The following is a 24,684-nucleotide window of genomic DNA, read 5'->3' as shown; positions in this document are numbered from 1 at the left end:
AGCTGTCACAACTATGGCAACAGCCAGCACATTTAAGGGATTAGAAATGGTCTGGATAATTACCCTGCAGCCCCCTGGGATGCCTGGATATTTGTCATAGCAATCTATGGTGAATGTGCAAGCTGTATGCCTTGTGTCATTTTTGGCTCCCCTCATCTTATCTTCTGCATGAAAAATGGGAGTGGATCTGAACTCTGGCTTCCAGTCAGGGTCACTTGATGGACTTGAGGGCTACGTCTACATGTGAAGCCTACTTCGAAGTAGCTTATTTCGATGTAGCGACATTTTCGATGAATAACGTCCACACGTCCTCCAGGGCTGGCAACGTCGATGTTCAACTTTGACGTTGCGCAGCACCACATTGAAATAGGTGCAGCGAGGGAACGTCTACACGCCAAAGTAGCACACATCGAAATAGGGATGCCAGGCACAGCTGCAGACAGGGTCACAGGGTGGATGAGCGCTTCCGGGGCAACAGCTAGCCGCTCCCTTAAAGGGCCCCTCCCAGGCACACTCAGCCTGCACAGCACGCGGTCTGAAGAGCCATAGGCACACAGACCTCGGGCGACGCAGACATGGAACCCCAGCAGCAGCAGCAGCAGCAGCCAGAGGTCCACCCAGCCCTCCCGGCAGGAGCAGTACTCACCATGATCCATGCCATGCAGGAGGCAGCTGAGCACCTCCTTGCCACACCTGAGGAGGAGCGGCCCCCAGGGGAGCAGGGCTCAACCCCCAACCCTGCAGCACCCTGACCGCCCCCCGCCTCACACGCCGCTGCCTGTGGAGCTACCCCACCAGCACCGACTGGTGGGAGAGGCTGGTGCTTGAGGAGTGGGACGATGACCGCTGGCTTAGGAACTTCAGGATGAGCCTGCAGACATTTATGGAGCTGTGCCAGTGGCTCACCCCCGCACTCAGGCAGCAGGACACTGCCATGCGGCATGCCCTCCCAGTGGACAAACGGGTCGGCATCGCTGTCTGGAAGCTGGCCACTCCAGACAGTTACCGATCTGTGGGACAGCAGTTTGGCGTCGGCAAGACCACCGTCGGTGCTGTCCTTATGGAGGTAAGAGGACCCACGGGGGGGGAGGGCAGGGGGGCCCTGGCAGGGCAGGGCTGGGCAGGGCTGGGCCACGCTCACCCTGCTCACCCCTTATTGGTGCTCTCCCATGTGCTTTCCCTGCAGGTTGTGCGTGCCATCAACGCCATGCTCCTCCACAGGCTCATGAGGCGGGGGGCCTCAGATGCTGGCATCGCGGCCTTTGCCATGCTGGGCTTCCCCAGTTGCTTCGGGGCTCTGGATGGGACTCACAACCCCATCCGCGCCCCGCATCACAGTGGAGGATGGTACATAAACCGCAACGGCTACCACTCAGTGGTCCTCCAGGCCTTGGTGGACAGCCGGGGACGTTTCCAGGACGTTTATGTGGGCTGGCCTGGCAACACCCACGACGCCCGGGTTTTCCAGAACTCGGGCCTGTGCCTCTGGCTGGAGGTGGGGACCTACATCCCCCAGCGGGAGATCCCTCTGGGGGACACCACCATGCCCCTCTGCATCATCGCAGACGCGGCCTACCGCCTCCGGCCCTGGCTCATGCACCCGTACACGGGGCATCTCTCTGCCAGCCAGAAGTGCTTCAACCAGCGCCTGAACCACGCGCGCCAGGTGGTGGAGCGCTCATTTGGCCGCCTCAAAGGGCGCTGGAGATGTCTCCTGACCCGCCTGGATGCGGGCCCCAACAACATCCCCCAGATTGTGGGTGCCTGCTGCGCCCTGCACAATTTGGTGGAGAGCAAGGGGGAGGCCTTTTTTCAGGGCTGGGCTGTGGAAGCCGGCAGGGGCAACGTGCAGCCACCCGCTGCCCCCAGTCGCCAGGTGGACCCCGAAGGGACCCAGGTCCGGGAGGCCCTGCAGGCCCACTTCAAGGAGGCCGTGGGGTGAACTCTGCCAGGCCCCCCACTGAGCCCCCCCCCCTTCCTCCACAACACTCCCTGCCCCTACGCCCACACCACGGAACTCCCAACAGCACACCCCCCCTCAACTTCTCCTGTACAAATGACAGCATGCACTTGTGGCTAAAATTAAACTGGTTTTTCTTTTAGAACAGTTTTTTTGTAACTATAATTAAAACAAGAACAAACTATATACAAGACGTCTTTAACAAAAGTAATCTGTACAAATAAAACAGTAATAATAAAAAAGTTTGCATATAATAATATGGGTCTGTTGTTCAATAAAAAGAAAACCAGGGATGATAAGGAAGGGGAGAACTATTTACATGGGGGCGGGGAACGGGGCAAAGGGGGGCACAAATATAAATGAAACTGTCCATCATAGTCCTTTTGTGGAAATTAACTATATACAAGGGGGGGGGCCACGTCCCGGGCCCCACGCCTCTAAAGTCCGGCACTGGGGGTGGGCGGCCGGGAGCCCCGCCTCGGCCGCAGCCCTGTCCAGGGCTGGTTGGGGGCCGGGCAGACCGGAAGATACGTCCGGCGAGTCTCAGCTGGCCCCAGGTGTCCCTCGGCCGTCCGGCCCTCGGTGGCGGGTGGGGGGGCGACAGCAGATGGTGCGGCGACGAGCGGAGCAGTGGGTGCAGAGGGCAGGGCAGGCACTGCGGCGGCCGGTGCGGCATGGGGGGCCAGGTAGTCCACGAGACGGTTGAATGTCTCCATGTAGGCCCCCCATGCCTCTTGGCGCCAGGCCAGTGCCCGCTCCTGCAGGTGGAGGCGGTGTTGCAACACCCGCAGACGCTCCTCTGCGACCTCCAGCTGCCGACGATGGAAGGCCAGCAGCTGGGGGTCCGTCGCCGCCGTGTGGTGTTGCGGGGTCCGCCATCTTGCCCACCGTGGGGCCAGTTGGTCCTCCGCCGAGGGGCTGCCCTGGAGCGATGGCCCCGGAGGGGATTCCGGGACCACTGAGGCCTCGCCGGCGTTCTCCGGTCCTTCCGATGGTGCAGCTGTGGAACACAGGACGGGGGGAAGAAAAGTGGCGACAGGCGTTAATGCAGGCCCTGAGCTGTGGCCCTTGTCCCCTCACCCCTGTGCTGCAGGTTCCCCATCCCCGTCCCCGGGAGATGCTGCTGTGATGGGGTTCACGGGTCCCCCTGCACTGCACCCCGTCCCCTGGCGGGAGTGACTCTCACTTCACTCAGCAGGGTCTGACAGGAGAGGTTTCTTAGGCCACAGATGCCCAGTTTCTCCCAGGAGTGACAGTACAGCAGTCAGAGACAGTCCTTCCAACCCATTCTGGGGAGAAGACCCCAAGGGGTGCCTCTCTGGGGTGTAGCTTTCCCCCTCCTCAGGCTGGCTGCCTTCCAGCTCTCCCTTCCCCTAGCCTCTACTTGCGGCCCCCCCCGATTCAAAGCCAGCTCGGCTCCTCCCCGCTGTTTGTTCAGGGCAGGGTTGTCACCTGCCAGTTGTAGCCCCAGGATCATCCTTTGCCCCTGGGAAATATTCAGCTTGCTGCTCTTATCTAGCCTGAGTCTCACATTTGCACTCCCCCCACTCCATCACATGCTGCTGCGGCTGCTGCTGCTGCGGGTTGTCCCACCCCTTCCTCCTGGGGGACCCTAGAGGTTCTGCTCCCCGCTGCCCCGGGGATGGGGAATGGCACTGTCATGCTGGGGGCTGGGGAAGGGGCTGATGCCCTCCTGTGAGGGACATTGCACTGCTGTCCTTGGGGCCATGGCCATCTGGGCATGTGGAGGGCCCTGGCCACATATCTATTACCCCCGCTCCTCAACCCCAGGGGTGTACACCGGGGGGGGTACATACCTGTAGGTCCACTACCACGGTCCGGGGACACCCGGGGGGCGGACACCCGGCTGCTGTTCCGGGAGGGGAGGACGATGTGCAGCCCCATCTCAGCAGAGGAGGAGTCCCCCTCCTCCTCCTCCTCCTCCTGCTGCTGCGATGCCCCGGGGGTAGGCTCCAGAGGGGGCCCCCGGGGTGTGGGGCTTACCTCTGGGGCGGACTCTGGCTCCGGGGCCTGCTGGGGCTCCTCAGCTGAGGTGTCAAGAGTAGCCGGAGGGGAGGATGTGTGCTGGGGGCCCAGGATGTCCCTGAGCTCCCCGTAAAAGGGGCAAGTGACGGGGGCGGTCCCAGATCGGCCGGCCGCATCCCGGGCCCGGGAGTAACCCTGCCACAGCTCTTTCACTTTACTCCGGACGTGGTCCAGAGTGCGGGCAGGGTGACCCCGGGCCTCCAGGCCCTCGGCCAGCCGAGCGAACGCATCCACGTTCCGCCTCTTGCTCCCCATTACCTGGAGCACCTCCTCCTCACTCCAGAGCCCCAGCAGGTCCCGAAGCTCGGCCTTCGTCCAGGAGGGGCCCCGCTGCCGCTTGCTGCCCTGGCTGCCCTGACTCCCCTGGCTCCACTTGGGGAGGTCCCCTGGGGGCACTGCGGGGGCTGCCGTGCAGCCATGAGGTTGGTTGGGGGTTGTTGAGGCTGCTCAAGAGTGTGCAGGCTGGCCGTGTGTCTGGGCTGCCGCCTGCACGCTCTCTCAGCTTCCTGCACAGAAAGGGAGGGGGAGGGGACCTTTAAGGGGCCACTCCACGCAGCCACCATTGAGCTGAGGGGCTGGACAGAGCGTCTCTCAACCCCCCAGCTGATGGCCGCCATGGAGGACCCCGCAATTTCGATGTTGCGGGATGCGCAACGACTACACGGTCCTTACTTCGACGTTGAACGTCGAAGTAGGGCGCTATTCCCATCCCCTCATGGGGTTAGCGGCTTCGACGTCTCGCTGCCTAACATCGATGTTAACTTCGAAATAGCGCCCGACACGTGTAGCTGTGACGGGCGCTATTTCAAAGTCAGTGCTGCTACTTCGAAGTAGCATGCACGTGTAGACATGGTTGAGGAGATACAGCCTTCAAAAGCACACTCATATTTACATCTGCATCAACCCATATTATGGAACCTGTGTCCACATCCCTATTTGTGTCATACAGAGAAATTCTATTCAGTCTGGATTAAACAGCTAGTGTGTCATATAATATAGCTCAAATTTCCTAAATAGCCTTCCTTCCTATGCAATGTTTATTGCTCTCAAACAGAACACTTGGGAAGACATTATTGCACTTGGTGCTATGCACCAAGTGGGACTATTGAGAAACTTTAACTGAATCTTAGCATCTGATAATTAGTCTCTTAGATGATTATACAGCCCCTGCTAATGTACTTTATATTGAGATACAGTTTTCTACAATATTTCTAAATATTTGCAAAATTAATCTTGAAATAGTTAATAAACAATTTCGATGCCAACGCATCAAACTGAGCAAATGTAGATTTCCTGAGACAAGAATTTTACCAGTCATGCAGGGCCTGATTCTGAACTCACTCCTGTGGGTGCCTGTGACCTGGAGTGCGCAGGGAAACTCTTATGAAAATACCAAGGTCAGGGCAGGCTGCAAAAGGAAAACCAGATTCTACTAAAACTGGCAGTTAACACTGAGATTAAGCTCACCAACCAGTCACAAACTGTACTTCTGATCCCCACAATGGCTGTCAAGAAACTGAGAAAAGAAATCATACAGCCCAATTTATTGCATTCCAGTTGTGTAGCTCCCAGTCACTGCATATATCCACTGCAATGAGAAATTATTTAAAACTCTTGCCTTCTATAAAAAATATTCTTCTGACTCCAAAGTCAGCCATGATACATTGTCCACATTAGTTTGGATCTCCTCTACAATATCACACTTCTTCCTTCAGGATCTAAAACTAAAGGTTTATGATAAATAAAAAAAAAAAGAAGAGAGTGATTGAGTGTTAAAGCAATGAGTTACACACGTAAGACTTAATAGTTCATATTTCAATTTCTTAGCAGTACCACTGACTTTGCTGGATTACAAGTTCCTCTGGAACACATCCACAGCTTCGACTGATCACGGTGTCCTTTGTTCAGAGATTCAACTCCAGAGGTAGGGAGCAGGAATGAAATAAAGCTGCTGAAGATGCTGCTTACTTGTTATGTCCTTTGTCATGTGGCTTGTCCCAAACAAAAGCTTCATAGCACTGTCCTGCAAAAGCCTTAGAATTGTGTCCTCAAGGCTGCTCTTACATGTCTTGCTGACTCATAAGGTGTATCCCCTGGGCCTTTTCAGTGGGTTCATTGTACATCTGACAAGCTTTGATGAGCCATCAAACAGGTTAGGGAGTGCTGATGCCAATCAGTTTGGGGTTGTCACCCTAAAACACAGTGCCATTTTGGGAATACAGATATACCATACTGATCTATAAGTAAAAAAAATTGTACAAAACAAAACACATAACCAACAAAATAAAAAAGATTGTACAAAACAAACACATAACCAAGATAATAGGCTAATCATAACTTTTTCATTGACCCCTTATACAGCAAACCTTGCATAATTCATTGCAAATTTACAATATTGGTATTAATAAGAATTAAAGTGTTTCATAATTCCATACACAGCCACAGCTTCAATGAAGTTACTCCACTGACCTCAGCGGCACACTGTTGTGCCACTATTGTTAGTGAGGTGAGAATTAGATCCAGAATGCTTGTATATAGAAATAAGGATAGATCTATCTGTCATATAAGCTGTGTCTACATGTGCAAAAAACTTGGAATAAATGGCCCTTTTTTGAAAAAGCGGGAGGAGCATCCACACGTGTAAACCCATCTTTCAAAAGAAAATCGAAAGAACGGGGCGCAGACTTTGAAATCCGAACCCCAATCCCATATCAGGAAGATCTCTCCCTTTTGAAATTATAAATTGAAAGAGTACATGTGCAGATGCTCTACAGTCCACTCTTTCGAAGTACAGGTCCGCCATGGTGCCGATCAGCTGGAGCACCGGCCCGCTCCAGCTGGCAGAAGAGGGGCTCTATGGTCCCTGCATTCGGCTGCCTTAATGCTGCACACACTTAGGAAACCTGTGGCAGGAAGCTGAGAACATGCTAGGAGCAGCCTGCACATGCGCTCCAGCTTGACGCTCCAACAGCCGCTTGGCAAGCAGCCAGCCTCCCCCTTGAGCCCCACAGCCCCCTGCTCCCAGGGCTCCCAGGGGTAGAAAAAGAAAGGGCCCCCTCCTGGATGGATCGGGAGCTGCGGGATCTCCTCAGCCTCTGGTAGGACAAGGAAGTGCTGCGCCACATAGGCGTGAAGTGGCGCAATGCCACAGCCTTCGGCCGCCTCCAAGCAAGGCGCCACCCAAAGTGTACCACAGAGCAGGTATGCTCCAAAGTAAAAGAGCTGTGCCAGGGATATGCCCAGGCCAGGGACCAGGATGGACACTCCAGGGCAGGGCCAGCGATATGCACCTTCTACAGGGAGCTACGGAGCATCTTGGGGCCCCAGGAGATTTCACCCCCCCATGGCTTTCCTGGACACCTCCAGGGAGGAGCTGCAGCAGAGAAGGAGGAGAAGCAGCCCGAATCGGGGACCCAGAAGGGCGATGGGACCACGGACTGGTCCAGTGAGGAGGGGGAGCTGACCATAGTCATCCCTTCCCGCTCCTCCAGCCGGGTGACTGAGGGCTGGACATTTCTGGACTTCGCTGAAGGACCCTCAGGTACGTCCAGGGAGGGGCGCACACCTACTCCACAGGGTGGGGGGCGACACAACGGCTAGGCGCCCACACATGGAACCTGTGGTCCCAGGCCGCACACAGGCCAGCCCCCACATGGGATGGGGCACCATGCAGTGCCACATCAGAGAGGCCCAGCACCCACTCCCAGTGGACAGTGCCGTATGCCACACAGGTGTGGTGGCCGGTTGGTGCAAGGATGGTGCCTGGGGCCTACACACCGCAGGCTGGGAAGGGCCACCTGCGGGACAGACCCCTGGAATCACAACCAGGCTGCGAGGCCTGGTCCCCGGGGGGTGGGGGGGGGTTAATCGTTGCTCCCTGGAGGGGTCAATATACCTTGGGAAGGGCGGGGGCCCCATGGGGTGGGCTCGGGTGGGTAGGCCACAGCACGGTCCCCTCCATCTGGGGCAAACTACTGACATGCTCTCCTCCTCTCCACACAGCCACACCATCCATGGGCCAGGAGAGCCCGGCACCATCCCTCGTCCTGGAAAGACCACCCGCAGCCATCAGAGGTGTCTGGATTCCACCCCAGGCAGCATGCTGTTGGGGCTGTGGCCGGAAGTCCCCCCTCTAGGCTGAGGAAGACCCATCCACCCAGTTGCAGGCCGAGGTGGCTGAGGAGCACCTCCAGCTCGCCCGGGCTGACATGGAGTGGTGGAGGGCAGCCTGGGATAGACTACTGGACACTCTTGAGAGCATTGGCCACACTGTGCAGGAGCACACAGCCACTGTGGCCTGCCTCCTGGCTCCTTAGAATCTCCCTCTGCTGTCCTTGCCCCCTCCACCCCCAATGAGCCCAGCCCCTCTGCCCCCACCAGGGACCCCGCACCCAGGGGCCAGGGGATCCAGCGGCTGATGGGGTTCGCAGCCCACCACCACTGCCCTGGAATGAGCACCTCTTCCCCCTCCAAGTTAGGTTTCCCCCTGTAAATATTTACGAACACCTAGTTACATAAACATTTCTTTATTATTCACCACTCCATGGTGTGCTCCTTGGTGGCTGGTGGTTGTGCAGATGTGGTGCTGGTGGGGGTGGCAGGGATGGTGGGTGACAGATGTGCGTGGGGGGTCAGAGGTGGCCATAGGCAAAGGCCTGCCTGAGGGCCTTCCAAATGTGGTGGCCATCCTGGTGGGCCTGGCGGATGAGGACAGTGCCTGTCTGCTCATAGACAACACCAGCCGGAGGGCCCCCCCCGGGGACATAGGTGTCCCCCTTTCCCTCCACAATGTTGTGGAGGACGCAACAGGCGCCAACCACCTGGGGCACACTGGGGACCCTGACCTCTAGCTGTGTGAGGAGGCACCATCACCATCCCTTTAGGTGCCCGAAGGCCCGCTCCACAACATTGCAGGAACTCATTGAATTTCTCCCAGGTGAGGTCAAGGTGTCCCATGTAGGGCCTCATGAGCCACAGCTGCAGGGGGTATGCTGCATCTGCCACCATACACAGCAGCATAGTGACATCCTCTGTGACAGGGATCTCTCTCTGGGGGACAAAGGTGCTGGCCACCATGTGGCAGCAGATGCTGGAGTTCTGGAAGACCTGGGCATCATGAGTGCGGCTGGCCCAGCCCATGTAGAGGTTGGTGAACCAGCCCCTCACATCCACCAGCCCTTTCAGTTGATGTACTGGCTGGCACTGTGTGGCAAGGCATGGATGGGGATGTGTGTGCCATCCAAAGCACTCATACAGTTCGGGAAGCCCAGGTCCTGGAAGCCAGCAACAGTGTTGTCCACATCCCCCAGGCAGACGACCCTATGGGGCACCATTGCATTGATGGCCCTGAAGACCTGCAGAGGGGGAACAGGGACACATGCTCTAATGTGGCTGCCATTGACCCCCACCTTGAGCCGATTCTGCCCCCCGGATAGATAGATAATTGGAGAGACACATCTCCTAGAACTGCAAGGGGCCTCAGGAGGTCATCTAGTCCAGTCCCCTGCCCTCTTGACAGGGCCAAGCACCATCCCTGACATCTATTTGCCCCAATCCCTTAATGGCCTCCTCAAGGATTGAGTTCACAACCCTGGGTTTAGCAGGCCCATGCTCAAACCACTGAGCTATTCCTCCGCCTGCCCCCTTCCTTCCAGCCCCTGCCCTATCTAGCCCCTTGCAGGGGAAGGTTCCCCTTGCTCCAGTCCCCCCACCCACCTGGACCCATATTACTTCCATAAGTACAGTCCTGACAGTGGCCTTGCCCACCCCAAACTGCTGTTCCACGGAGCGATAGGAGTCCGGGGTGGCCAGCTTCCAAATAGCAATCGCGACCCAATTCTCCAGGGTGAGGGCTGGCCTCATGCAGGTGTCATGGTGCTGGAGTGTGGGGGCAAGCCAGTGGCAGATCTTGTCAGACGTCTGCCTCGACAAGCAGAAGTTCCACAGCCACCTTTCCTTGCCCCACTCCCCTAGCACCACACTCTCCCACCAATCGGTGCTGCTGGGGTGGGTCCAGGGTAGTTGGGGCACCTGGGGGGGCATCCGGTGGTGTCCCGGTGGGGGGAGCCCCGTGGCCCTGGGGGGACCATGCAGCCACCCGATGAGCTTGGGTGCAGCTGCAGCAAGGGTGCACAGCACTGCCAGCAGGGCATCCGTGATGAGGGTGTCCTCCTGCAGGAGCTGTCACTGGGCCTCCATGGTGGGCTCTGCTGGGCTGGGACAGGCTGTGCAGCATTCAGTTCATGTGGAGGGGAACGTGGAGGGAGGGGCCCTTTAAAGGAGGCAGCTGGCTGCGGCCCCAGGAGGGCTTGTTGGCCTTGGGACCCTGTTCATGCCATTTCCTGCCTCCCTTCTTTCGAAAGAGGGCTTGGAGCCATGTGGATGCTCTCTTCTGAAAGACCTCAACGGCACTTTGAAAGAGCAGATCGGAACGCTGATCTGAAAAATGGTGGCGGGTGCTCTCTTTCGATGGCTGCTTTTTTGAACACCAAACTTCAATTTTCACCCCTTTGAAAGGGTGCTTACGTGTAGACACAGCTATGATGTGTAACTCAACAATTTAATAATTGCTCCTAATTTTGTTCTGTCATCCAACTTTGGAATTTTCAATTGTTTTAAAGTAGGCCAGTTTCTACTTATGTCTACAAGTGTACTTATCAGAGCATTTAATATATCTTTTAACATGTTAGGAGATGGAAAGCCAGACTTTTTTGTGTCTATTGACAGGGACTTCAAGATACATGATGAATAAACCTTATATCAGTCTTGGATCACAACAATTAAGACTTGGCCATTACATTAATGTAATCTTTAAAATATAAAGATTCAGGTATAACTCTGGGGCATGAAATCTGCATAATATATGCACAACACACACCAACAGTAATTGGATATATTATTAGCAAACAGCATGTAAACCTCTTATATTCCTATTAATCCTCTTATATTCCTTTTTAAACTTTGATTGATTGTATCTGTTTAACACTTACCCATGCATATATCTTCTGAGAATTATGTTCAACCTATACAACATCAAATACTCTAGATTCATATTGGGCTTCTAATGTGTTACAATGTCTTTATCAGACAGTGCTGATATTTAATGAACACATATTATTCTTACATTGTTATTTTATAATCAAAGAGTAGATGTTTTGAAAATGTGTTGAACAATTAAGAGGACACTGGTCACAAAGGATGATTTAAAAAATCCTGTAATTATCCTCAGCCTTTCCAGCAGCTCTTTATAAGTATTCCTGACAGTGAAATGATTTAACATGCTTATTCCAACAATGAAAGCTGGACAATGGAAACTCTTCAGGAACAATTTTCAAATATCAGGAATAAAGACATGTAAAACATTTTAAATGGCATTCTTAGGTGGAGGAGGCAATAGCTACAGTGACTGATCAAAACACAGCCTCAGAAAAATCACGTGTTTTACTCTTTTTCTAAAATGCTATAAAGCACAGTTTACAAAAATCTAAACATTATTTATAGAAAATGTTTTAAAATGTCAACTTTTTTGCATTGCTTACAAATATTTCTGAAAGTAAGTATAAAATAGATCACGGCTGACGGCCTCTTACTATATAAATCAGTAGAAAACTGTTCTTTACCTCATTCTCTTTAGAGCACTCTGGCATGAACTCATCTCCTGGTTCTGTGCAGTTTGAATAAATGGACTATAAAAAAGAGACATTTACGGGGATTGGATGTATAGAATGCTTTCACCCAGGCTTCTGTTTGTCAACTTCTACTACACCCTTAGTACCACATTAAGCATTCATCCAATTAGAACTTTTGAACATGGTTAAGCATATACCCTTTGAATAGCCATATGGACTTAACATTGTTGGCTCTGTATTTGTATATGGTCTTTCTGGAGAGTGGATGAGCAAAACTGAGAACAACAACAACACAACAACAACACCACCACCACCACCACAACAACAAAACAATGGTCATGACCTCATCAATATCCACCATAGTCACCAAACATCCCTCCTTCTGGTCCAGGCCAGGGATACAGTTTGTTTGCATGAAGTCTACATACATTACCATCTATGCATGGCAGAAGCAAAGGTGGGTTAGAAGTTATGACAGAGGCCCTTGAAAAAATGAATGTTGCTTCAGTTTAGTAATAATCTCTGCAGTCAGAAATCTGAAAAGGTACTTCTCTTGTGAATGAAAAGTCAAGTGCACAACTACAACATGGTGAATGACTGGCTAGGGGGTAATTCTGCTAGAAACTATTGGGGAATTATATTGGAAGATAAATTAAATATAACTTAACTATGTTATACAACTGCAAAAAGGCTAAATATCCATCTGGGAAGTTTTAACAGTAATGTTTGTATGCAAGACATGGGAGGAATTTATCATATTCTACTCAGCATTGGTGTGGCCTCTGTCGTACTATTGTATCCATATGTGGGGGCCTGACTTGATGAAAGATGTGGACAAATTGGACAGAATCCAGAGAAGAGCAGCGCACGGTATGATAGGTTTAAAAAAACATAATCTATGAGGAAAGGTTAAAAAGTACACATTTAATTTTGAGTAAAAAATACCAAGGAGGGACTTTTAAATAATCTGCAAATATGCCAAAGGCTGTTGTAAGAGGACGATAATGTTCTTCTCCATGGAAAACCATGTTCTGAAGTTTCCCTAGCCCCTGTTTGCAAGAAAATGGGAACGTGAAACGGGATGGATCACTTGATGATCACCTCTTCTGTTCCTTCCTTCTGAAGTGCCTGGCATTAGCCACTATTGAAAGGCCAGGTACTGGGTGTAGTGGGGTGATTGCTACACTACTGCAAGAAAGTGGTTAAGGCAAGCTACAGGGAGCCTGTGCAGCACCCCAGCCAATGGATGAAGGGCTCCTGGGGAGAGCCAATCAGATGGCAGCTTGCTGGAGCAGCCCAGCGGAGCTGTGTCAGTTAGATCCTGAACAGGAACAGCAAGCACATCAGTAGACCAACATTGGTGCTAGCAGGATCCTCCAGACTGTTACCTGGCATGCTACTGCCCCTGCTATAAAGGCTGAGAAGGTGCAAGGAGTCACAGGGGAAGTGGTCCAGGGAAAGGCAGTAAATGGGAGAAAAGATGTGGTCAGGACAAGGCTTCAACCAGAGGATCTCTGGGCTGGGTCTCAGCAGCGGGCAGGCCTGAATCCCTTTCCTCTCCTCTTGCACTGCACCTAGCCACACCAACTGTGGCCAGTGCAAGCTGTGGCTTTCCCCTGAGGTAGGAGGCTAGATAGAGGCTACAGCTGGCCATTTTGATGGACATCGTGAAAAAGGGCTGCTGAGACTCCTGGCATGGAGGAAGGGAAGGCAGTGGGCACTGCAGCAGGGCAGTGACCTGAAGAGGACCTGGAGAGCCTATATGTGATGCCTGTCCCAAACAGAGCACAGACTACAGCAGGGATCAGCAATGAATGACACACTAGCCAGAGGGAGGTGCCAGCTGAGAAAGACAAACAAATTCCTTCATCTGCCATCTGGAGGTGCCACAGAGGTGAGTTCACCCTGTTACAATAAGATACACAGACCTTGGTTTGAGCCAATATTCCTGTTCTTATATAAAAAAGTATACACTTAATCTGTAAGAAGGAGACTTAAATTAGAAAATAGTGGGGAAAAGCCAAACTACAAGGGTAGTTGAGCATGGTAATAGTCTTCCAAGGGAAGTCATAGAACCCCCATCATTGTGGTTTGACAAATACCACCAAGTGATGCTCTAAGTTTTACTGGTCCTGCCTCAGTTCCAGGGTTGTATTTGATGAGTTCTCTACATCCCTTCCGGTCCCAAATTTCTATGATTCTGTGACCAAAAAATATATCCTTGGTGCAGTTAATTAGTCATGTACAATTAAAGTGTACAGTTAAAGTTCCATATGATGAAGTGGGTCTTTGTCAATGAAAGCTTCTGCTCCAAAATATCTGTTAGTCTATAAGGTGCCACAGAACTTCTTGTTGTTCTCAAATTAAAGTGTAGTTTGTATAAATTATATATGGATTAATCTGTTTAGCTATAACCCGGTGTCTTAAAGAATCAGTGTAATACATATCCATCTTTGAAGATGTAATTAATACATTACTTCCAGAAAATAACAATGGTAGAAATCTTGCATATTTTTTAAAATAAATAGCACAGTGTACATTTCATCATAAATTACCTCCTTCAAACTTTGATCAAATGGTTGGAAATTGACTTTCTTTTTAAATTATCCACTTCCTTTCATAAGCTGTCAAACCAGCAAATGGTATTTGCATGATGGAATAATTTGTACAGCTGTGATGAACACTTAGTTCTGTCAGAGTCAGATACTTGGAGTCGCCATTCAATCAGTCCTTTGATACCATGAGGCAAATGAAGTGGACACAATATATTTAGTTGCTTCTGTCTTTGTTTTTGAAACACTTTGATACCATGTGATTGTCTTAGTTTAAACAGCAAGATGAAAACAGAATTACTGAATTAATTAGTTGTCTGGCTACAAGTATAGATTTTGTTAAGAAATAGTCCCTTTAATAAATGGATTTCTTGTAACTGAACCTTCCCAATTATCATTGCATTTCATTTATCAGGTACTAATTAAGGGAATTTTATTATAATTCATGTGACTAATGATATTATTTAACGTATATAATGATAGTATATAATTCATGATGACTAATGAGTGGAGGAAAATATCCTATGAATCTTTAAAGTATTGGTACATAACCCAATTTACGAGGAGGGGCTACTAATTGAACAGATCAGCTCTGTGTTTGTATTTTATAGTCGTATCTACTCAGAAAGAAAAAGTTTGTTCTAACCTTTTATTTTTGCTAACATTGGAGACCAGATACAACTCTGGGAGAATGTGCTGCATTCTGTTCTGTGTCAGACATGATCAACAGAATGTTAACTAAACTCCAACTGCAGCAACAAATTTTGCCCTCACAGTACCTCTCTCCACCCTCTACCACTGATCCTTATTCTTGGACATGGAAGAACACAATTTGACTTTCAAAATCTAGGCTGTCTTTGCTGGGCATGAACTGGAAGAATAATTTTTAAGTGAAACTCAAGAAACGTTACTCTAGATGTCATTGAGAGGCAATAAACACCCTCTCAGAAACATCATGCAATCTTCACCATTCTCTTCCTTGGACCAGCTTCAGTGTCTCCTGCATAATCCACATTTTATTGATCTTCTCTTCTTTCAGAACAGTCTTCTTAATTGCCTCTTCTATCCCTGTGGCTATCCCTTTGACTCTCTCATCTAGGTCTTTCACTGTGTGAACTTTCCTAATCTTCTCTTCCAGGACTGCTCTGTATGCATTCCCTATTTCTTCCTTGCCCAGCTTTGCCATGTCTCTTCTTTTGTTAAATTGTGTTTTATACTTTCTCTTGAGTTTCATCTTGATGTTTGTGATCACTAGACTATGGTCCAAGTTTATATCCATTCCTTGAAAAGTTTTGCACTGAGGTATTGATATTACCCATCTTCTTATCATGATCATATCTATCATGTTCTTGGACTTCCCATTACTTGATTGCCATGTCCACTTCCTGCAGTCCTTTTCTTGGAATTTCCTGTTGCAGATCACTATCTTGTGAGCCAATAGCAAACCGTAGTTTCTCATCTCATCTGTTTCTTTCTCCATATCCAAACCTTCCCTTGACTCTCTCCCAATCTTAGTTATCTGTTCAGACCTTTGCATTCCATTCTCCTCCAATGATCAACACATCTCTTTTTGGTATCTGCTCCAGCGTCTTCATCAAGTCTTCATAGAATATCTCAACCTCTTTCTCCATACTATCTGATGTGGGTGCATACACCTGAATGACTGAGATGTTGAACAGTTTTGCTTTGAATCTCCCTACCATCATTCTTGCACTCACTGGTTTCCATCCTAATAATGCTCCTCTAGCTCTTTTGCTAAGAAGGAATCTAACTCCAGCATCATGGTTCATTTCATTCCCTGGCCAAATGACTTAGCAGCCACATATCTCTCCCAGGGCCATCCAACACATCTCCTCCCATACAACTATATCACATTGGTATCTGTCCATCTCCTTTTAAATCAGCTCTAACTTTACAGTCACCCACAGTGTTCAGACGTTCCATGTTCCAATTGATAGTGTATGTGCTAGTTTTAATTTGCTTTCTGTAGCCAACTTATTGACCCAACCGTGATCTCTCGATTGGTGCCATGGACCTTGTTTATCCAGGTGACATCTGAGCTGGCATCTTTTATCAGTTAGTCATACTGGCATCAGATTTCATTTGTATTGTTTCACGATCAGGTGCACCAACACTCATCTGACCAGCCTTTCTCCTTTATCCAGGCTTGAGACTGGCATGGAACCTCCAGAGGCTTCTTGGTGGAGTTAGATAAAGCTGTGGTAGCAGACTTACAAGAGGAAAGTGGGCAATATGGTTTAGGAAGATGCCCGTACTCCTCTCAAGCCTATGTTAACTTCTTGGCTTGAGAGTCTGAACTCCACTCCAAGTCAGAGCATTGAGGTCGCAATTTTTAGTCTGTCATCTGAAAGCTGTGCCCTGGTTGTGAGCCTTCTTCCCAGCTGCAATATACATGTACCCCATATCTGCTATTCAGGCAATGGTAAGCAAGACCACACAACAAGCAGCAGATAACCCAGAATAAGGTGTAATTGGAACTGCTGCTTCCTGAGGAGATTACAGCATAAACCAGTGAGATATACTACGAAGTCCCATCTCCTTGACTAGAACATGAAATTTGTTTCAGGCTTGCTAATCAAAAGCAAGCAATAGTTACTTGTGGTTCCACATTGAATAATTCTGATTGACTGCCTGAGTCCATGACAAAGCTAAGATTTAAACCAAGACCTAAATAAAGTTTACATTTTCAGTATTGTTTTCCAGTATAGAACCTTATTTTGCACCTGCAATTATTGCATGAATAATTAGGAGATTGATTTATGCCTGGAACTTCACTCATTCAGTCATCTAACTGTAACCACAAATAATGTGGTGGGGCAGCTAAATAGATGCACCTTTTTGGGGGGAGGGAAATGTTCCTGCCACACTAGAAGTTGGGCTGAGATTCTGCAATAGGAATATGAAATCAGGTGAAAGAAGATTCTTTCCTTTTGGAGACTCCTCTCTGAAAAGAGAGGCAAATTGACTTTTAAAAGAGTGCCAGAGGAGTACAATGAAAGCAAGGCAGGGATAGCATAGGAAAAGGCATCAGAAATTAGTTGGGGCATACTTTCAATGGCAACATGTCAAAGGAAGAGTTAGAAGAGTAATTAAGACAATAGATCAGATAAACAGAAAGGATTTAGGGCAGAAGTCTGCAACTTCTCTGGAAGCTTCTCTGGAAGCTCTGGAGCTTCATGAGGTCTTTTAAGGACTCCTTTGTGGATCCCGATGATATAAGTGCAAAGTTAAAAAAAAAGAAACAAAAAAACCCTCCTGATTATTTTCAATAAATGGGGAACATGTAAAAGCCCCAAAAGCCCATATCTAAATAGCAAACAATATGTGATCTCGAAACACTGAATTAACTCCCCCTAGCATCAGGAAGACAGTGGTACAAACACACATGTAAATTATGAAGAAATAGAATACATAAAAAGTTTGTGAATGCCCTGCACTAAACATGTAGCACATTACAAATCTTTGTGCGTGTGCTGGTCTTAAAACAGAGAACACAAAAAAGTATGGGTTGTTGTTATTTATTAAGGACCGTCTTGTATTCACATGCATTATGGCTTTTGAATTATTGATTTTTTAAATTGATCTGGGGAAAAAATGGCTCTTTTTGCTATTTTCATCGCCAACCCATTTTACAATAAATAGAGAAAGGAAAAATAAAACAACATTGCTAGGAAAGGAATAGTTTTCCAAAGAGTGTCATGTGGGAAGTCTGGGACAGATGGCTTTATAGCTGTTAAAGAAATACTAGGGTAGTTAACCAGAAACAATGCTGAGACGTCATTGAACTCTCAGAATTTAACATTGTTGTCTAAAAAGGCAAACTATGAGAACTAGAATAATAATGCCCTAATCTGATGGCAGACAAATACATTTGATTAAACCTGTTCAACGTGTAATAAAAACTGTCTTGTGTTTTGGTTGCACAGCAACACATTTATAATGGTTGCACAGCAACAAATTGGCAACAGTTTCTCTCAATTGAAATATAGGTTAACATGTAACTAATAGAAGCTGCCATTTGAACTGCAGTAGAATGACTGATTTCAAATGACTGCTTGCATGAGCTGTAGAAATTTAGACTGTTCTAGAAGGATTGGTCTCACAGGGAGTTCTCAGACAGTTCTGTCAAAAAATCTTAAACAAACAAGGTAACATTTGCGTGCTTTTTTCATAGGGTGTCCTGAAGGAACACAATATAAACCTATTTTTTTACATGTATAATTAACAGAGTTGCTTCAGTAAACTCATAGGCCTCATCTACACTAGCCCCAAACTTCAAAATGGCCACGCAAATGGCCATTTCGAAGTTTACTAATAAAGCGCTGAAATGCATATTCAGCGCTTCATTAGCATGCGGGCGGCCATCGTGCTTCGAAATTGACCCGGCTCGCCGCCACGCAGCTCGTCCAGACGGGGCTCCTTTTCGAAAGGACCTCACCTACTTCTAAATCCCCTTATTCCCATAAACAGATGGGAATAAGCAAGTCTCCTTAGTCCCATAAGCAGATGAGAATAAGCAAGTCTCCTTATTCCCATAAGCAAGGTGGAGGTGGACAGCTCTGCAATCCCAGAAATGGTGGGACCTCTGGCAAAGAGGGCAGGGCCAGAGCAAAACAGCCCTCAGCACCATCTCCACCCCAGCAAACCATCACTTCTGCCTGGAGCACGGCGTGCTTGGCTCCAGCAGCAATTTAAAGGGCTCACAGTGCCCGCTGCTCTCACAGCTGTGACAGCACTGGCCAGGAACCCTGGATTCTTTTGAATTGCTGGGGCTCAGGGCAGTTGCCCATTCTCTTCTTGCCCTGTTGGCAGCCCTGATCATTCATCAAACTCGAGGTAAGTTTTGTAAGATGTGTCCAATCTAAAATTATGCTCTTATTGCCACTTAAATGATCCTACCATTAAAGAAATTGGAGTTACAAGAATGTGACTGAGGAGAGAATTCTATTATTACCCAGCCTACATACAAAGCAAACGCTCATGTGTTATTTTAGTTATTTGGTACAAGAAAATGTGAACTGTAATACTTTCTGTAGTTAACATCTTTGATCTAAATATCGCAAAGTGCTTTACAGGACTAGATTAGCTCTGAAGCCAGTGTCCTTGGGACAAGCCAACTACCTATATGAAAATTTACTCTGACCTCAAGCAGATTTTTAAGAATATAGAATTTTCACATTTTCAGTATTACTTTGGCCTTAATAATATTGGTACAACATTTTCAGTCACATGTGTTTTTCTGGTTTTGAATGGAAATAGGTTTCTGTAGACTTATTTTACGTTTACATATTTAGACACAGCAGGAAAGACTTAGATCAGAGCATTTCACTTAGTTCTATTCAAAATGAGAATTACAGCATTTTGTGGAGATTAAATTTTAATCCATATGTCATGAAGGCTTAATATATGATTGTTGATGTGAAAGCAGTTTTTTATACCAATGGCAAATGAAACCACAGAGGGAAAACAATAAATTTGTTGCTGCTGTGTTTTTCATTCATATGAATGAGATCTACACAGTCAGTTTTAGAATTGAACTAACAATGCATGTAAACAAAAAATTAAGAAGGGATGCAGTGATACAGTTGATACATACTATAATGCAGTTGTGAATAAGAGACTGAATGGTAAATGTTGAGGAAAGTGTTTTTAAACTAGATTCAAGATACAGTATTATTCCACTGATGTAAACCTTAATATAACTAGTTCTTGTTTACAGAGAATATTCTAAAACATCTTTAAATGTAGTAATTCAAGAGTAAGTAATGAAGTGCTGAAATAAAGAAATTAATTTTAGTCCTTTTATTGCTATACACTGCTGCTATATACATTATCATTATTCCAAGGAATTTGAAGTGAAGATAATTAAATAAACAGTGATTTTTTTTTCTAAAAAAGATGCAGGGCTGAGATTTTCTTTCTGATTTACAGTGGATCTTGTACCTGAATGCTAAATAGTAGCTTTTCCATTGACCTCTGTAGAAACTACACCATCTAAAAGGTGACCTGAGAGGAGATTTTTAACCCTAAAACAGGTAGCAAATATTTTATCAAGATCATGTTCATAGCTGGCAATGAGTCTGGCAAAATAAAAGTGAGAGGCAGGGAAGAAACAGAAAAGAAGGAAAAGATGAATAAATACCTCTTCAATATCCTGGTAAACCCTTTCTACCTCCATCAACAATGATACCAAAATTGGTTCTCTAAGTTTCACAGCAGCAGGGATGGGAATGGTAAAAGAACCAGATGTGGGTTCAAAAAATTCAATAGTCCTGGGCATAGTGCCAATTCTTTCTATTATTTTCTTCTTGCACCCAGGGTCAGATTGAAGTACAGGCAGTTCTAGCTCCTAGAATTTTGATAACATCTGACTTCCAGCTTTTTTTGAAAATAAATATGCTTTTAATCTGTTCTGAAACAACCCCCGTAAGTTATGGAAAACATCCCTTTCATCTCACATCTACAGGGTGATGGGAAAAGGGCATGCCCACACTAGCTAAAAAGAGGTCTCCATGTTAGGTGTTAGAGAGTAGGGGAGCCCTTCCTGCACTTGCTATGTCATGGCTTCTGTGTATAGTATTGGCAGGTCAATCATTTATTAGTGAATTTTAAGACAAATTCACTATTGAAGATAAGTCAAATTGTAAGAAGACTATGCTCTTCACTGAAGCACAATGTGTTGTTATAGCCTGGGAAACACAGGATGTGAGGCTCCAAAATTACAAAATTCTCTCTGAACAGTTTAAGTGTTTTTTGGCTTGGGAAGCTAATGTCACATTATTCATAGACCTTCCCAAACTGAAAAAACAAAACAAAACAAAACAAATTACAAAACCAACAACAAACAGTGGCTGAGCAGTGAGGCAACAAACTTATACAAAGAGTAGTGACAAGCCAAAAAAAAAGGTATATTCAATTGGAAATGCAAGTGGAAAACAGGGTCTCATTCTAGACTTTAGTGTTAATATTTTGATCTACTGTATCTAATTCAGGATAGCACAGAATATAAAGTGTAACCAATAATTGTCATAACTGTCATTGATTTGGCATGGAAGCATTTTTAAAATTCATTTCTCAGAGAGGAATAAATGTGATTGAGTACCGTGATGCTCACAGCTAAACTGGTGGAGATTTTTAGTTAAATGGCATGTCAAGCACTTTGACCTATTTCAAAGCAAGGTTGAAACTCAAGCAAGTTTCTAGAGAAAAAATTGGATTCAAATTAGGAAGTTTGCAGTATCTAAAAAGCTCCAAAAATGAAATGTAAATGTATGTAAGAGCTGTTTTTGGGAGAGGAAAAGTGTAGTGAATATAATTTATCATCACCAAAAGTTATTTAAAATCAAATACATAATGCATTTCATATAAAGGAAGAAAGAAAAGCTTAATGACAACAGGGAATTAGTTTTTTAAAAAGCTGAAATTGCTAACATTTTGAAGGACTTGCTTGTATGCTTGTATGGTCCAACAAATTCATTTTGTATATTTACTACATTATAGAATATATTGTGTACATATATGTAGGAAATAAGTTTGGTTGGAATATGATTTTTAATTAAAGGAGGTTTTGGAATCTCCATAATTTTTTAAGAGTAGGTAAGACAAACACCTGACAGGGATGGACAAGATTTGACCTAGTCCTACAACTAGTGCAGAAAACTGGACTACCTGACCTCTTGCGGTCCTTTCCAGTCCTACAATTCCACAGCCCTGTGATTCTCCCTCACCCCCACCAGCAAAAGTAAACAGAACAATATTTAGTAAAATACAGGTGTTACAATCAGTATACACAAATCCTGCTACGTTTTTTAAAAGTTCTATTTGGTTAGGAAAATGAATAAACAATTTGATAGCTGTTTTGAGTTTTAAAATCACACTGAGATATTACATTGATTGTTATAGTACATGGATATATGCTGAAATTAATCAATTGATTTGCTTCTTTCTTCACAAGCTTTGGAAGCCATTAGAGAAAAGAGGGAAAAAGGGTCTTAATTTGGCTTCTCTTGCAAACACTGGCAGAATTAATTGGCAATAGTTGGAGGATTATACTCAAGAATCTGCATATTGAATGGGAGATTAGGGTAAATAAAATTAAAATTTAACAATTGGAGGAATCTTAATTCTTTATGATTTATGAAATATAAGAAATACAATTTTGTGAATAACTATTTTATCAACAGTGCATGCATATATATCTTGGCTTATGTTCTGTTTGTAAAATGCTCACTATGATTATCTTCTGTTATAGGGGTTCTTAAATTTCACTGCACTGTGACTCCCTTCTGGCAATAAAAATTACTACTTGACCCAAGGAAGGGGAACCAAAGCCTGACCCCACCTGACACGTCTTGCCCCAAGTGAGGGGGAACAATGCCAAAGCCAGAAACCCATGATCGCTAGTGGGAAGACAAAAGGTAGAATCAAGGACTTCAACCTCAGGCAGAAGGCTTCTAACTGGAGTCACGTTGTTCATGGCTGAAATTCTTGGCATTCAGCTTTGTCCCCAGGAGGTGGGACTTGGGCTATGGGCTCAGACCTAGCCCCAGGGATCACATTAAAACAGAATAATGGAATGATATAAGATGAGGTTTGGAAGAGACCTCAGGAACTCATTTAATCCAACCCCCAGCTCTAAGCAGGACGAACACCAGTTAAATCATTCAAGTCAGGGCTTTGTCAAGTCTGGCCTTAAGAACATTTAAGTATTGAGATTCCACCATCTCAGTAGGCAACCCATTCCAGTGCTTCACCACCCTCCAAGTGAAAGAGTTTGTTCCTAATATCCAACCTAAACTCCCTCACAACACCTCCACAACTTGAGACTATTGCTCCTTGGTCTGTCATCTGCCACCACTGAGAACAGCTTAGTTCCATCCTCTCTGGAATCCCCTTCAATGAAGATAGTTGAAGGCTGCTATCAAATTTCCCCTATTCTTCTCTTCTACAGACTAAATAAGATCGGTTCCCTCAGTCTCTCTTCTTGAGTGAGGTGCCACAGCCCCCTAACATTTTCTGCCATCTACTGAACTCTCTTCTACTTATCCACATTTTTCTTTCTGTAGTGGGGTGCAAAACTGGACACCATACTCCAGATGTGACTTCATCAGTGCCAGATAGAGAAGAATAATCACTTTCCTTAATCTGCTGGCAATGCTTCTACTAATGCAATGCGATACTAGTGCAGTCTAGAATAACATCCAGTTTCGCATCCATTGTAATTCCCAGGTCCTTTTCAGCCGTGCATGGGATTCTTCTCAAAATGCAACAGTGCACTTGTCATTGCTGTACCTCTTAAAATTTCTTTTGGACAATACCTCCACTTTGTGTAGGTCACTCTAGACCCTATCCTTAACCTCCCGCATATCTACCTTCTCCTATCTGCCAATTAATGAACTTGCTGAGGAAGTAATCCATACCAACATCCAGATAATTAATGAAGACATTGAACAAAATTGGCCCAGGACTGGCCCCTGGGCACTCTGCTTGATACCATCACAACAAAAAAGCAGCCCAGAAGCACTGTAAAGACTAACAAAATAATTTATTAGGTGATGAGCTTTCATGGGACATACCCACTTCTTTAGACCATAGCCATACCAGAACAGACTCAATATTTAAGGTGCAGAGAACCACAAATAGTAATCAAGTTTGACAAATCAGAAAAAAATATTATCAAGGTGAGCAAATCAGAGAGCAGAAGGGCAGAAGTGTGGGGGGGTGTTAAGAATTAGATAAAACAAAGTATGTAAAAGAGCCCTGGGGCTAGGGGCTCTTTTATTACCCTAGCCCAAGGGGATCTTTTACATACTGGCTACGTCTACACGTGCACCCAACTTCGAAATAGCTTATTTCGATGTTGCGACATCGAAATAGGCTATTTCGATGAATAACGTCTACACGTCCTCCAGGGCTGGCAACGTCGATGTTCAACTTCGACGTTGCGCGGCACCACATCGAAATAGGCGCTGCAAGGGTACGTCTACACGCCAAAGTAGCACACATCGAAATAAGGGAGCCAGGCACAGCTGCAGACAGGGTCACGGGGCGGACTCAACAGCAAGTCGCTCCCTTAAAGGGCCCCTCCCAGACACACTTTCATTAAACAGTGCAAGATACACAGAGCCAACAACTAGTTGCAGACCCTGTATATGCAGCACGGACCCCCAGCTGCAGCAGCAGCAGCCAGAAGCCCTGGGCTAAGGGCTGCTGCCCACGGTGACCACAGAGCCCCGCAAGGGCTGGAGAGAGAGTATCTCTCAACCCCCCAGCTGATGGCCGCCATGGAGGACCCCGCTATTTCGATGTTGCGGGACGCGGATCGTCTACACGTCCCTACTTCGATGTTGAACGTCGAAGTAGGGCGCTATTCCCATCCCCTCATGGGGTTAGCGACTTCGACGTCTCGCCGCCTAACGTCGATTTCAACTTCGAAATAGCGCCCAACACGTGTAGACGTGACGGGCGCTATTTCGAA

The 24,684-nt window shown here is 46.9% G+C and overlaps 1 long non-coding RNA gene across 25 annotated transcripts in view; it reads right to left on the bottom strand.

The window, feature by feature from the left end:
* Positions 1-2,093: 2,093 nt before the first annotated feature.
* LOC142024106 (uncharacterized) overlaps positions 2,094-24,684 on the bottom strand; it is a 130,250-nt gene continuing 107,659 nt past the window's right edge. For 20 of the 25 annotated variants that reach the window (XR_012648402.1, XR_012648413.1, XR_012648424.1 and 17 more), the window contains 3 exons: positions 11,626-11,691; positions 5,847-6,243; positions 2,094-5,730 (listed from right to left, as the gene is read on the bottom strand). This is a non-coding gene — a long non-coding RNA (uncharacterized LOC142024106). The remainder of the gene's footprint in view (positions 5,731-5,846; positions 6,244-11,625; positions 11,692-24,684) is intronic. The other 5 variants (XR_012648399.1, XR_012648432.1, XR_012648403.1 and 2 more) reach the window with 4 other exon arrangements.

This window comes from Carettochelys insculpta, chromosome 1, assembly GCF_033958435.1.
Source record: "Carettochelys insculpta isolate YL-2023 chromosome 1, ASM3395843v1, whole genome shotgun sequence".
In the NCBI taxonomy this organism is placed as follows: Eukaryota; Metazoa; Chordata; order Testudines; family Carettochelyidae; genus Carettochelys; species Carettochelys insculpta.
The sequence above is the reverse complement of the archived record's forward strand: the minus strand, read 5'-3'. Positions and strand labels throughout refer to the sequence as shown.